The sequence below is a fragment of the Mirounga leonina genome, unplaced genomic scaffold (assembly GCF_011800145.1).
Source record: "Mirounga leonina isolate KUSES-001 unplaced genomic scaffold, KU_Mleo_1.0 Mir_115, whole genome shotgun sequence".
In the NCBI taxonomy this organism is placed as follows: domain Eukaryota; kingdom Metazoa; phylum Chordata; class Mammalia; order Carnivora; family Phocidae; genus Mirounga; species Mirounga leonina.
In genome coordinates, this window is record NW_023270268.1 from 85,574,773 (window position 1) to 85,587,130 (window position 12,358).

Genomic DNA, 12,358 nt, shown 5'->3' on the forward strand with positions numbered 1-12,358 from the left:
TTACACGGTTCTTTGATGTCTGATCCTTGGGACAGTTCTCTCTGGACTTGTTTTATTATTGTACCCATTTTATAGATGAGATAGTCAGTAACAGGGCCAAGTGGCCTTAAGCCTTTGGGTTCTAGGCACCATGGCTCAAGGCTGCCTTCAGCTAGCTAGGGTCTGGATCTGAGGGCTGTACTATCACTGGGAGGAAGAGCTCTGAATTTTTTCCTTCTTTGTGGGAGCCAGGAGGAGAGCACCCAAGAGGGAGCAGTGCAGGAGGGAGGAAGGTCCCTTTGCCAGAGACTTTTTCTGCCTGTGTTCCCAGAAGGAAGTGTCACAGGCCTGAAACCACCTCTCCCTTGTTGAAATGTCCTCCTTTGGCCCCAGGCAAAGGATGGGGGTGTCTCAGGTTCCCAGGCCTCATGGCTCCTGCTGAGAGATTAGTCCCTCTCTGCAAATACTCACTGGATTGTGGACTTGGAAACTTTCCAATCCAGCCTCCCCATTTTAGAAACAAAGCAACTGAGACCAGATGGAAGTGACTTTTCACACTGTCACAAGGTAAGTCAGCAGGAGCTGAACTGCTGCTACTGAGAATTGGAGACTCCTGTTTCAGTGCTCCTCCACTGGGCCCGGTTGACTGCACAATCTCAGTGTGAACTCCCTACCTTCGGCTTCAGGCTCTCCTCCCGTAGGCACATAAGGCGCAAGGTGGATCTAGGGTGGGGAGATTCCGGTCGGGTGAAGAAGGGGGATTGGTGGGGGGACTGAAGAAAGGGGAGAGGGGAGGAGCAAGCGAGACCTGGTCCCTTAAGAGGGAGGGCCAACACCGCCGGACCCCGCCCCCCTGGGGCGGCGCACGCGCAGGCGGGCTCCAGGAACTCAGGCGGGAGGGCGGGCGCTCCTGGCTCGCGGGCCGGCGCGCGGGGCCGCAGCACCTGCGGGGGCCGGCGCTGGGCGCGGCGCCCGGCAGGCGGACGTTGACGCCGGGAGGCTAGGGCGGGGAGGCGGGCCCGCGACGGGGGGGTGGCCGCGGAACCGGAGGGGACGCCAGCCCGCAGCCCCCTTCCCAGGGGGACCGGGCGGAAGGAGCCGGGCGGGGGTCGGTGTGAGCGGTCGCCGAGGGCAGCACCATCTGGAGGGGTGGGACCGCGCGGCCTCTTGGGGGCAAGCGAGTGCGCTGGGCAGTGCGGGCAGGGGGCCCCGGGCGGGGAGCGCAGGAGGAGCGCGGTGGGCTCAGCCCGGCGCTGCCGGAGCAGCAGCCACAGCGGGTCGGGGTTCTCAGCTGGGGCCCGCAGCAGCTTCGCGGGCTGAAGCTCGGCGTGGAGGAGCAGGGGGGCGTGGGTCCGGCCGTGCAGGAGGAGGGCGGGGTGGGCCCGGGGGTGCAGGAGCGGGGCGGCCGTGGCCACGAGCCCAGCCTGGGGGTGGTGTGGGGTCTGCCGGACCGCGCGGACTGGAGGCGCCCGCCGCCGTGGACGGGCTCGGCTGGCTGGCCTGTGGTGCAGGAGGAGGGGCTGGGGCCCCGCAAGCAGCACCAGGAGAAGGGGGGAGGCAGCCCCGCAGTGCAGGAGCGTGGGGAGGCCCGCGCCGGGGTGCAGGAGCAGGGGGAGGGGAGCCCACGCAGGCTGCTGCAGCAGTCCGAGCCGCTCTCCGAGTTCGGGGACCGCTCCAGGGAGCGCGGGGAGGGGCTCGAAAGTTCCGGGGAGCAGGGGGGGCAGTACTGGGAGAGCTGTGGGCACCTCAGGCGGGAGGCGGTGGTCCTGGGAGCGGCCCCAGCACGCCGGGAGAGACTCGAGCTAGCGGGGAGGGCCCGGCCTGTGGGTCCCCAGGGGCCTGAGGGGGAGGGGCGCCTGGGGGTGCAGGAAGCAAATTGGCTTCCTGGGGTGCAGGAAGGACAGGTGGTGCGGGCTGTCCAGGAGACATACCTGGACGAGAAGGCGACCCGGGAGGGAGAGGGGCCCCCTGAGGGGCACAGGATCCGGAGGCGCCGGCGGAGGAGGAGGTGGTAACCTGCAGGCCGGCTGCCCGGCACGAGGATCGCTCCAGGGCCGAGGTGAGCGCAAGATGTAGGGGTTTGGGGATTGAAGCGTTGGAAGCCACTGCCCGAGAGCAGGCAGTGTTGTCCTGCTGGATCCTCTTCTGCCACCTCAGCCTGGACCTCGTGGAAACTGTCTGCAGGGAGGCAGCAGAAGGCAGCAGGTAAGGAAACGGAATTATCTTCGCAGCGGGAGTTGGTGTGTTTTGAAGCAGGGGGCTGCAGCTGTTTCAGGAGAGGGTGGTCGCCAAGCTACTGGTGTTAACCCTCCTGTGTTTAAACCTGGGGAGGGAGGAAGCAGTGCAGTTTCAAGAGCGAGACAGGATCCCTCCCCCAACTACTAAAAATGCCAACTGGAGTGATGGGGCATTTCCTTAGCGTCTAGACTGGAGATGAGACTATCTGGGCGGCTCCCAGGCCTGGGCAGAAGGAAGAGCCGGGTAGCCCCAGGCTGAGGTTGCAGAGGAGGTAGCCACCCCTCCAGCTGTCTGCCCCTGTTGATGGGGTGCCTCCATGCCAGGGCTGGGATGGTGCAGGCAGCACAGGTTTTCTCAGGTCCTCAAAACACATTCCATAAAAGGGAAGGGGCAGCATTGCATTAACTGGACCTTATCTAGTAAACCCTGTTTGCCACGTGATCTGAGATGTGCGTGTGGCCGCTGGCGACTTGAGCTAGAACCTGACCTGCTCCCATCACACCTTCTTGTCACAGCTGATTACTAACCCAGGGCCCAGGGCCAAGGATGAATAGGGGCAGAAGGCCAGAGAACTGCTGGTGAGGCCTTCTCGCTGTGGGCTCTCAGGACCCCAACCTGAAAGGGGTGGTTGAGGAGGGCGTGTCTGTATTGCTGGACTCTGGGCATCCTCTGTGGCCCAGAGCTCAGCCCTACCCGTGGAGGTGGACAGAGGGGCAGCTGTGGCATCATGGGTTCTGTACTGGCCAGGGCCAGCTCCTAGCCCAGCCTAGAGGTGGGGCTTGCAGGGGTGGGGACTACATTTGGCTTCTTGTGGACTGCCCCGTGGCCTGGGTGCCAGGCCTACTCATTCCTGGCCCAGAGGGGCTTGGTTGACCAGTTTGTGGGCCTCATCCTCCTAGGGTTGTTCACTTCTTACCTGGCACCGTGTGCGTTCCTGCTTCTCTGGCCCTCAGGTTGGGGTGGGTGCAGGGTTGCTGCGGGCCTCCGCTGGGTCCCATCTTTGACCCAACTAAAGGCGTGGTCTCTGAGTCAAATGGCCCCAGACCCTTGTCTGAACCTGTGTGGTTGCGGATAGTTCTCTCTTGTCCCGGCAGGGGGAGTGGTGGTGGTGGCTGCCCGGCAGAGCCTTAGGCAGGCGGCTGCTGGGACTGTGCTGGAGGAGCCGGTTAGTCTGCTCCTGATGCAAACCCCAAACCGACTGTCAGCTTCGTCCCACGCCTGCCCGTCACACTGCCACCCCAAACACTCATGCACCGGAAGTTCGGCTGCTGTGTCCATGGTACCTGGCTCTTCTGGGATGGCCAAACTGGTTCTGGCTCTCTGGCTTCAATGGAGAGAATTGTCTGTTCTAAACACATGCACACAAGCATATATCTTTAACCTAGTTCAGGTCAACTTGTTTGAATTTGTGGTAGATGAGGAGAAGCACTTGGACAGATCCGGGTTTAGACCACTTCCTAGCTGTGTAACCTCCTGGGGCAAGATACTGTCTATGGGCTTCGGTTTCTGTGCCGTGGGCCGTGGTTTTCCCTACTCTGTCCTGAGTGTAGAGGGCTCAGACCCCTCTTCGGCTGTCTGGTGCCCGCTTTCTCAGGAGCCCTGGCTGGCAGATGTCAGGGAGCAGGTGTCTGTGCTCCCAGATCTTGTCCTCTGGTCCCTAAATCCAAGATTATCCCCTGCCCTGTGCTTTATTCTGGAAAATGAAGTGTTTATTCTTTTTGTTTTTAATGACAGCTTTATTGAGGTATAATGATATATAGTGAATGGAACATACTTAAAACTGTAAGTTTTAACGTATGTGTATATCCGTGAAACCACCACCACAATCAAGATAATGAACATTCCTATTATTCCCAAACCTTCCGAAGTTTTTTGTGCCCCTTCCTAATTCCTTCATCCTGCCCCTCCTTTACTATCCCTTTTGCCCAGGCAATAGACTGGTCTGCTTTCTGTCACTATACGTTAGTCCACATTGCCTAGAATTTTATGTCAATGGAATCAGACAGAGTGTGCTCTTTTTTTGCCTGGCTTTTTTCACTCAGCATAATTATTTTGAGATTCATTCATGTTGTGTATTTCAGTAACTCATTCATTTTGATTGCTGAGTAGCATTCCATTATATGTATATACCACAGTCTATCCATTCTCCTGTTGATGGGTTGTTTTTAGTTTTTGGTTATTACAAATAAAACTTACATATGTGTAAGTTTTTCTATGGACATCTTATTTTATTTCTCTTGGGTAAATCCTTAGGACTGGAATTGTGAGTCAGACAGTAGGGATACATTTAACTTCTAAGGAAATTGCCAGACTGTTTTCCAAAGTGGTTGTACTATTTTACATACCTGCCAATTGTGGATGAAAGTTCTAGTTTGTCCACTTTTTTGCCAACACTTGGTGTGATCAATCTCTTTAATTTTAGACATTCTGGGCACCTGGGTGGCTCAGATGGTTAAGCGTCTGCCTTCGGCTCAGGTCATGATCCCAGGGTCCTGGAATCGAGTCCCACATTGGGCTCCCTGCTCCTTGGGAGCCTGCTTCTCCCTCTGCCTCTCTCTCTGTCTCTCATGAATAAATAAATAAAATCTTAAAAAAAAAAAATTTTAGACATTCTAATAGGTCTGCAGTGGTTATCTCATTGTGATTTTAATTTGCATTTCCCTAATGACTAGTATTACTGAGCATCTTTTCATGTGCTAATTTTCCATTTGTATATCTGGTGCTGTGTCTGTTCAGATCGTTTACCCAGGGGCGCCTGGATGGCCCAGTCGTTAAGCATCTGCCATCGGCTCAGGTCATGATCCCAGGACCCTGGGGTTGAGCCCTGCTTTGGGCTCCCTGCTTGTCCCTCTCCCTCTGCGCCTTCCCCTGCTTGTGCGCTCTCTCTCTGTGTCAAATAAATAAATAAATAAAAATCTTTTAAAAACAAAACGAAACAAGAAAAAACAAATCCTTTACCCATTTTTCAGTTGTGGGGTTTTTTTCATATTCAGTTTTGCAAGTTCTTTATATATTCTGCATACAAACCTTTTATCAAATATGTTGGGATTGGATGTTTGATTGCACATATTTCCTTCCAGTCTTTGGCTTGCATTTTAATTCTTTTCACAGTGTCTTTTGACAAGCAGAAGTTTTAAATTTTAATGAACTCCAGTTTAACAACTAGTTCTTTTATGGTTTGTGCTTTTTTTTTTTTTTTTTAAGATTTTATTTATTTATTTGACAGAGAGAGACACAGCGAGAGAGGGAACACAAGCAGGGGGAGTGGGAGAGGGAGAAGCAGGCCTCCTGCCGAGCAGGGAGCCCGATGCGGGGCTCGATCCCAGGACCCTGAGATCATGACCTGAGCCGAAGGCAGACGCTTAACGACTGAGCCGCCCAGGCGCCCTATGGTTTGTGCTTTTGGTGTCATGTCCAAGAAATCTTTGCCTAAGCCAAAGCCAATGGTTTTCTCCTATTTTTCTTCTAGAAGTTTTATTTATTATTATTTTTTAAGATTTTGTTTTTAAGTAATCTCTACACTCCGCGTAGGGGCTTGAACTCACAGTCCCAAGATCAAGAGTCTCATGCTCTACTGGCTGAGCCACACAGGTGCCCACTTCTAGAAGGTTTATAGTTATGGGTTTTACATTTAGGTCTGTGAGCCGTTTGGGGTTAATTCTTGTATATGGTGCAAGGTATGAATTGAAGTTCAGTTTTTTGCATGTGGAGATCCAACTATTCCAGCCCCATTTGTTGAAAAGACTTGTCTTTCCGTGGAATTGCCTTTGCACCTTTTGTCAAAAATCAATTGTCTGTATATGTGTAGAAGTAATTCTGGACTCTCTTTTGTTCCATTGATCAATTTGTCTGTCTTTATCCTAGTACCACACTATCTTGATCACCGTAGATTATGGGAAATCTTGAAATAAGATCTTGAACTTTGTTCTTCCTTTTCAAAATTCTTTTAGTTACTCCACATTCTTTGCACTTTCATATGCATTTTAGAATCAATTTGGTAATTTCTACAAGAAAGCTCACCAGGATTTTGGTTAGGATTACATTGGATCTATAGATGAATTTGGGGAGATGTCCATTATCTTAGCAATATCTGACCTTCAGACCCATAAACAATGTTTATGTCTGTATTTATCTGGATTTTTAAGAATTTCACCAATGTTTTGTAGTTTAGGTATACAGATCTTTCACATTTTTTGTCAGATATACTTAAGTATTTTTTATGCTATTGTAAATGGTATTTTTACATGGTGTTTGGCTTTTTTATTTTAATTGTGGTAAAATATATATAATGTAAAATACACCATTTTAAGCATCTTTCAGGGTATAGTTCAGTAGTGTCAGGTACATTCACATTGTTGTGCACTATGACCGCCACCTATCTCCAGAACTTTTTCATCTTGCAAAATTGAAACTGTACCTATTGAACAATAGCTCTCCATTCCCCCTCCCCCCCAGCCCTCGAAGCCACGTTGTACTTTATCTTTATGAATTTGACTATTCTAAATACCTCATAGGAATAGAATCATACAGTATTTGTCCTTTGGTGACTGGCTTTTTTCACTTACCATACACAGTGTACTCAAGGTTCATCCATGTTGTGCCATGTGTTAGAATTTCCTTCTCTTTTAAGGCTGAATAATAATCCATTGTAAGAATATACCACATTTTGTTTCTCTATTCATCCGCTGGTGGTTGCTTTCACCTTTTGGCTGTTGTCAGTAATGCTGCTATAAAATGGTATTGTTTTTAAATTTCAATTTCCTGTTGCTTGTTGTTAGTGTGTATATAAACACAACTGATTTTTGTATATTGACCTTGAATCCTACCACCTGTTAAATGTATTCTAGTAGCTTTTTTTTAGCTTCCATTGGATTTTATACATAGACTGCCATGTCATTTGTAATAAAGTCAGTTTTACTTCTTCCTTTCTGATCCTTATGCCTGATAATTATTTCTTGTTCTTGTCTGATTGCGCTGGCTATGTCCTCTGGTATAAGGTTGAATAGAAGATGAGATTACTTGTTCCTGATTTTCAGGGGAAGACATTCAGTCTCTCACCATTACGCATGATGTTAGCTGTAGGTTTTTCATATATGGTCTTTATCAGGTTGTGCTCCCTCTATTCCTATTTTGCTTTTGTCAAATATTTTTTTCCTGTGACTGTAGGATTTTTTTTTTAGTTTGTTAATATGTTGAATTAACTGATTTGTTAAAACTGGTTTTCAAATGTTAAACCATCCTTGCATTCTGAGGACAAACTCTACTTGGTCATAGTATATTATTCTTTTTTTTTTTTTTTTTAAAGATTTTATTTATTTATTTGAGAGAGAGAATGAGATAGAGCATGAGAGGGGGGAGGGTCAGAGGGAGAAGCAGACTCCCTGCTGAGCAGGGAGCCCGATGCGGGACTCAATCCCGGGACTCCAGGATCATGACCTGAGCCGAAGGCAGTCGCTTAACCAACTGAGCCACCCAGGCGCCCTATCATAGTATATTATTCTTTAACTGTATTGTTGGATTCTATTTGCTAAAGAACTTGTTAAGAATTTTGCATCTTTTTAAAAATCTTATTTAAATTCAATTAGCTAACATATAATGTATCATTAGTTTCAGATGTAAAGTTCAGTAATTCTTCAGTTGCCTATAATACCCAGTGCTCATTACATCATGTGCCCTCTTTAATGCCCATCACCCAGTTACTCCATCCCCCTTCCACCTCCCCTCCAGCAACCCTCAGTTTGTTTCCTATAGTTAAAAGTATATTTATGTTTATGAAGACAGTTTTCTTATACTGTCTATGGGATTCATATTATACTTCTTTATCTTATAGTCTGTGTTCAAGTATAAATATCTATATTTTTATTAGTAATAGTGTAAATAGATAATAGTATAAAAAACCTATATTTTTATTTCCTCTGTTTATGCTATTACTGTCAAAAATTACTCTTATACACGTTGTAAATCCACACTATACTGGTCTTATTTTTGTTTAAACAGTCAATTTATCTTTTAAAGTAATTAAATAATAAAAACATCTTAACTTTACCCATGTAGTTGCTATTTCCAGTGCTTCATTTTTTTTCAAAAGATTTATTTATTTATTATTTATTTGAGAGAGAGAGAGAGAAGGAGTGGGGGAGGGAGCAGAGGGAGCGGGAGAAGCAGACTCCCCGCTGAGCAGGGAGCCCGTTGTGGGGCTCAATCCCAAGACCTTGAGATCATGACCTGAGCTGAAGGCTGGCAATTAACTGACTGAGCCACCTAGGCGCCCCTCTTTTTTTTTTTTTTTTAAGATTTTATTTATTAGAGAGCGTGCACAAGTGGGAGGAGGAGAGGAGGGGCAGAGGGAGAGGGAGAAACAAACTACCCGCTGAGTGCAGAGCCTGACGCTGGGCTCGATCCCAGGACCCTGAGATCATGACCTGAGCCAAAGGGAGATGCTTAACCAACTGAGTCACCCAAGTTCCCCCTTTTCTTTTTTAAGATTTTATTTATTTACTTAGAGAGAGAGAGAAAGCATGAGCAAGGGGAGGAGCTGGGGGGGGACAGGGCGAGGGAGGGGGAAAGAATCTCAAGCAGACTCTGTGTTGAGTGTGGAGCCTGACCTGGGACTTGATCTCACAACCCTGAGATCATGACCTGAACGGAAACCAAGAGTTGGATGCTCAACCGACTGAGCCACCCAGGCGCCCCTCCAGTGCTTCATTTCTTTGCATAGATCCATATATCTATATGGTATTATTTTTCTTCTGTCTGAAGGACTTTATGGTAGTGCAGGTCTGCTGGTGTTAATTCTTTCAGCTTTTGTATGTTTAAAAAGCTTATTTAGTCTTTATTTTACTTTTTTAAAAAGATTTTATTTATTTGAGAGAGAGAGTGAGCAAGCATGAGCAGGGTGAAGGGCAGAGAGAGAAGCAGACTCCCTGCTGAGCAGAAAACCTGATGTGGGGCTTGATCCCAGGACCCTGGGATCATGACCTGAACCAAAGGCAGAGGCCTAACCAACTGAGCCATCCAGGGATCCCTAGTCTTTTTTTTTTTTTTTTTTAAGATATTTCCATTGGACTAGAATTCTAGGTCATTAGTTTATTCTTTCAGTACTTAAATAATGTTGTGCTACTGTCTTCTCATTTCCATTTCTGTATGAAATTTGCTGTCATCTTTTTTTTTTTTTAAGTAAGCTCTATGCCCATTGTGGGGCTTGAACTCAAGACCCTGAGATCAAGAGTCACATGCTCCACCAACTGCGCCGGCCAGGCGCCCTCTCTGCTGTTATTGTTATCTTAGCTCTCTGTCTATAACCTATCTCCTTTGCCCTCCCTAGGTACACTTTAAGATTTTCTCTTTATAACTGATTTTGAACAATTTGATTATGAGGTGTGTTGGTATAGTTTTCTTCATGTGTCTTGTGCTTGGAGTTCATTGAACTTTTTGAGTCTGCGGGCTTATAGTCTTTGTCAAATGTGGAAATATTTTGGCTATTCTTCAAATATGTTTCTATTTACAGCTCTTTCTCCTTTCCTCAGGGAACTCCAATGATGCAAATGTTAGGCCACTTGAAATTGTCCCACTGCTCACTGATGCTTTGTTTATTTAAAAAAGAATTTTATTTTTCCTCTCCACAGTTTCTATTACCGTGTCTTCAAATTCACCAGGTTTTTTGTCTGCAGTGTCCAGTCTGCCTTTAATTCCATTCAGTTTATTTTTTCATCTCATGCAATGTAGTTATTTATTTATTTATTTGAGAGAGAGAGGGAGAGCACAAAGGGAGAATAAGAGGGAGAAGCAGACTCTCTGCTGAGTAGAGAGCCTGACGTGGGGCTCAATCCCAGGACCCTGGGATCATGATGAGCCAAAGGCAGACGCTTAACCAGTTGAGCCACCCAGGCGCCCCTCATGCAATGTAGTAGTTTTTATTCTAGAAGTTCAATTATACTCTCTTTAGAAATATATTTTTAGGAGTGCCTGGGTAGCTCGGTCAGTTAAACATTGGACTCTTGATCTTAACTCAGGTCTTGATGTGAAGGTCATGAGTTCAAGCCCTGTGTTGGGCTCCATGCTGGGTGTGGAGCCTACTTAAGAAAAAAAAAATTAAATAAATAAATATTTTAATAGTAATATAGTTTTATAGTAATAATTTCTAAATGTTTAATTATTTTAATTTCCTTGTCTGCTAATTCTAACACATGTGTCAGTTCTGGGTTGGTTTTGTTTAATTGCTTTATCTCCTCATTATGGATCATAGTTCCTGGCTTTTTTGCCTGCCTAATAATTTTTTGTTGGATGCCAGACAATATAAATTTTACCTGATTTGTTGCTGGGTACTTTTGTATTCCTGTAATTATTCTTGAGCTTTATTCTAGGATGCAGTGACTTGGAAACAGTTTCATTATCTTACGTCTTGTTTTTAAGACTTGTTAGGTAGGACCAGAGCTATGCTCAGTCTCGGGCTACTGATTCTCCTGCTGAGGCAAGACCCATCTGTGAATTCTACCCAATGCCTAGCTTTTCCAGTTTGTCTGGTGGAGACAGGCACTTTTCCCAGCCTAGTGAGTACCAGGCATTGTTACTTCTAGTTGTTTTGGGTAGTTATTTTCCTCAGCCTTGGGTAATTTCTGCACATTCATGTGATGATTAGTATTTAGCTAAATACTTAAGGCGGTCCCTTTACAGCCTTCTGTGCTACTCTCTTGTCTCTGATGCTCTGCTCTGTGAACTCTGGCCCCTTGAGACTCCCCAGACTCTCAGCTCCATCTCCTCAACTCATGGAGTCTTTTGGGATCTGACTGGTTCCCTTCTCTGTGCTGTAGCCTGAAAACTCAACCACAGGGCTGACCTCTTTTGTTATATGTATCACTTTCGTTTGTTTCCTGATATCTGGTGTCTTCAAAACCATTTTGTATATTTTGTCCATTTTTTTCTTGCAGTCAGGAGGGTGAATCTGAGCCTTGTTATTCCATCTTGGCCAAAGATGAGAATTTGAGTTTATTTCCCTCACTGCCACCCTTCCACCCTCCCCATTTTTCAGTCTGTCCACTCTTGAAGTATCTCATTTTTCCTTCAGTCTCCTGTCTGTGTTCACATTGTTACCGTGTAGTAAATTGTGATGACTTTTCCTTTCCTGCACACCTTTTTGTTCTCCCTGGAGTTGCTTTTGTTTGTTTGCTTAGGCTTCTATGCACCTTTCAATTAGCCAAATTCCAGTAGCTGTCTAAATTCCTCAAGATGTCAATTCCATTAGGTGTTCTATTGAATGGATCTTTCTGAAGAAGTCTCCGTCAGAGCCTTGTGCCCTGCAGCAGCATGGCCTGGTTGCTGTCTATCACAGATGCTTAGCTATCCTCCTGGGACCTCCTTTCAGCATCCTGGGCATCTCCTTCACTGCTTTTCTGTGTTGGATCACCTGTGTCCATGTCTTCCTCTTTGTTGGTTTACTGTCTGGTTTTGGTAGAGCCTGTCCTTTAGTACCTTCCTGAGAGGAGGGTATATGGGCAGGAGATTATTTGGAGACCTTGCCAGCCTGATAATCAACTGAATATAAAGATCTAGGTTGGAAATTGCCTTCCTTTGGCATCTTGAGGATATTGCATTTAGGTTCTAGAGTTAACACTGAAGTCTAAAGTCACTCTACATCCTCTGTGGGACCTGTGTCGTACCCTCTCCCTTTCCCAGGAGTGTGTAGGATCTTTTCTTATCTCCAGTATTCCGGATACTGGATATTGGAGATATGGATACTGGATCCATATGGATATGGATCTGGATACTGGATACTGGAGATACTCTTTATCTCCAGTATTCTGTTCCTAATGATTTCCTAATTATGTAGCTCATTGTGGGTCTGTTTTCATCTTGCACTGTATGTTCAGTGAACCCTTTTAATTTGGCAACTTGTATTTCAGGTCTGGGAAGTTTTCTTGTTTTATTTTGGTCATTTCCCTCCTTCCCTGCTCTCCCCTGTACTCCTTTTGTTTAGATGTTGGACCTTCTTATACTGATCATCTGGTTTTCTTATTTCTTTCTCTTCTGTTTGCCATCTTTATGTCTTTTGCTCTTTATTGTGGAAGACCTGAACTTTATCCTCCATCCCTTCTATTGTAATTTTAGCTATTTTGATAGCAGTAAATGTCTATTGATACTTTAT

The 12,358-nt window shown here is 46.4% G+C and overlaps 1 protein-coding gene across 3 annotated transcripts in view; it reads left to right on the forward strand.

Annotated features, from left to right (window-relative positions):
* The first annotated feature begins 1,735 nt into the window (after positions 1–1,735).
* Positions 1,736–12,358, forward strand: part of TNK2 (tyrosine kinase non receptor 2) — a 47,099-nt gene continuing 36,476 nt past the window's right edge. For 2 of the 3 annotated variants that reach the window (XM_034999950.1, XM_034999951.1), the window contains exon 1: positions 1,736–2,184. The gene's annotated coding sequence lies outside the window, so the exon portion shown is untranslated. The remainder of the gene's footprint in view (positions 2,185–12,358) is intronic. The other variant, XM_034999941.1, reaches the window with a different exon arrangement.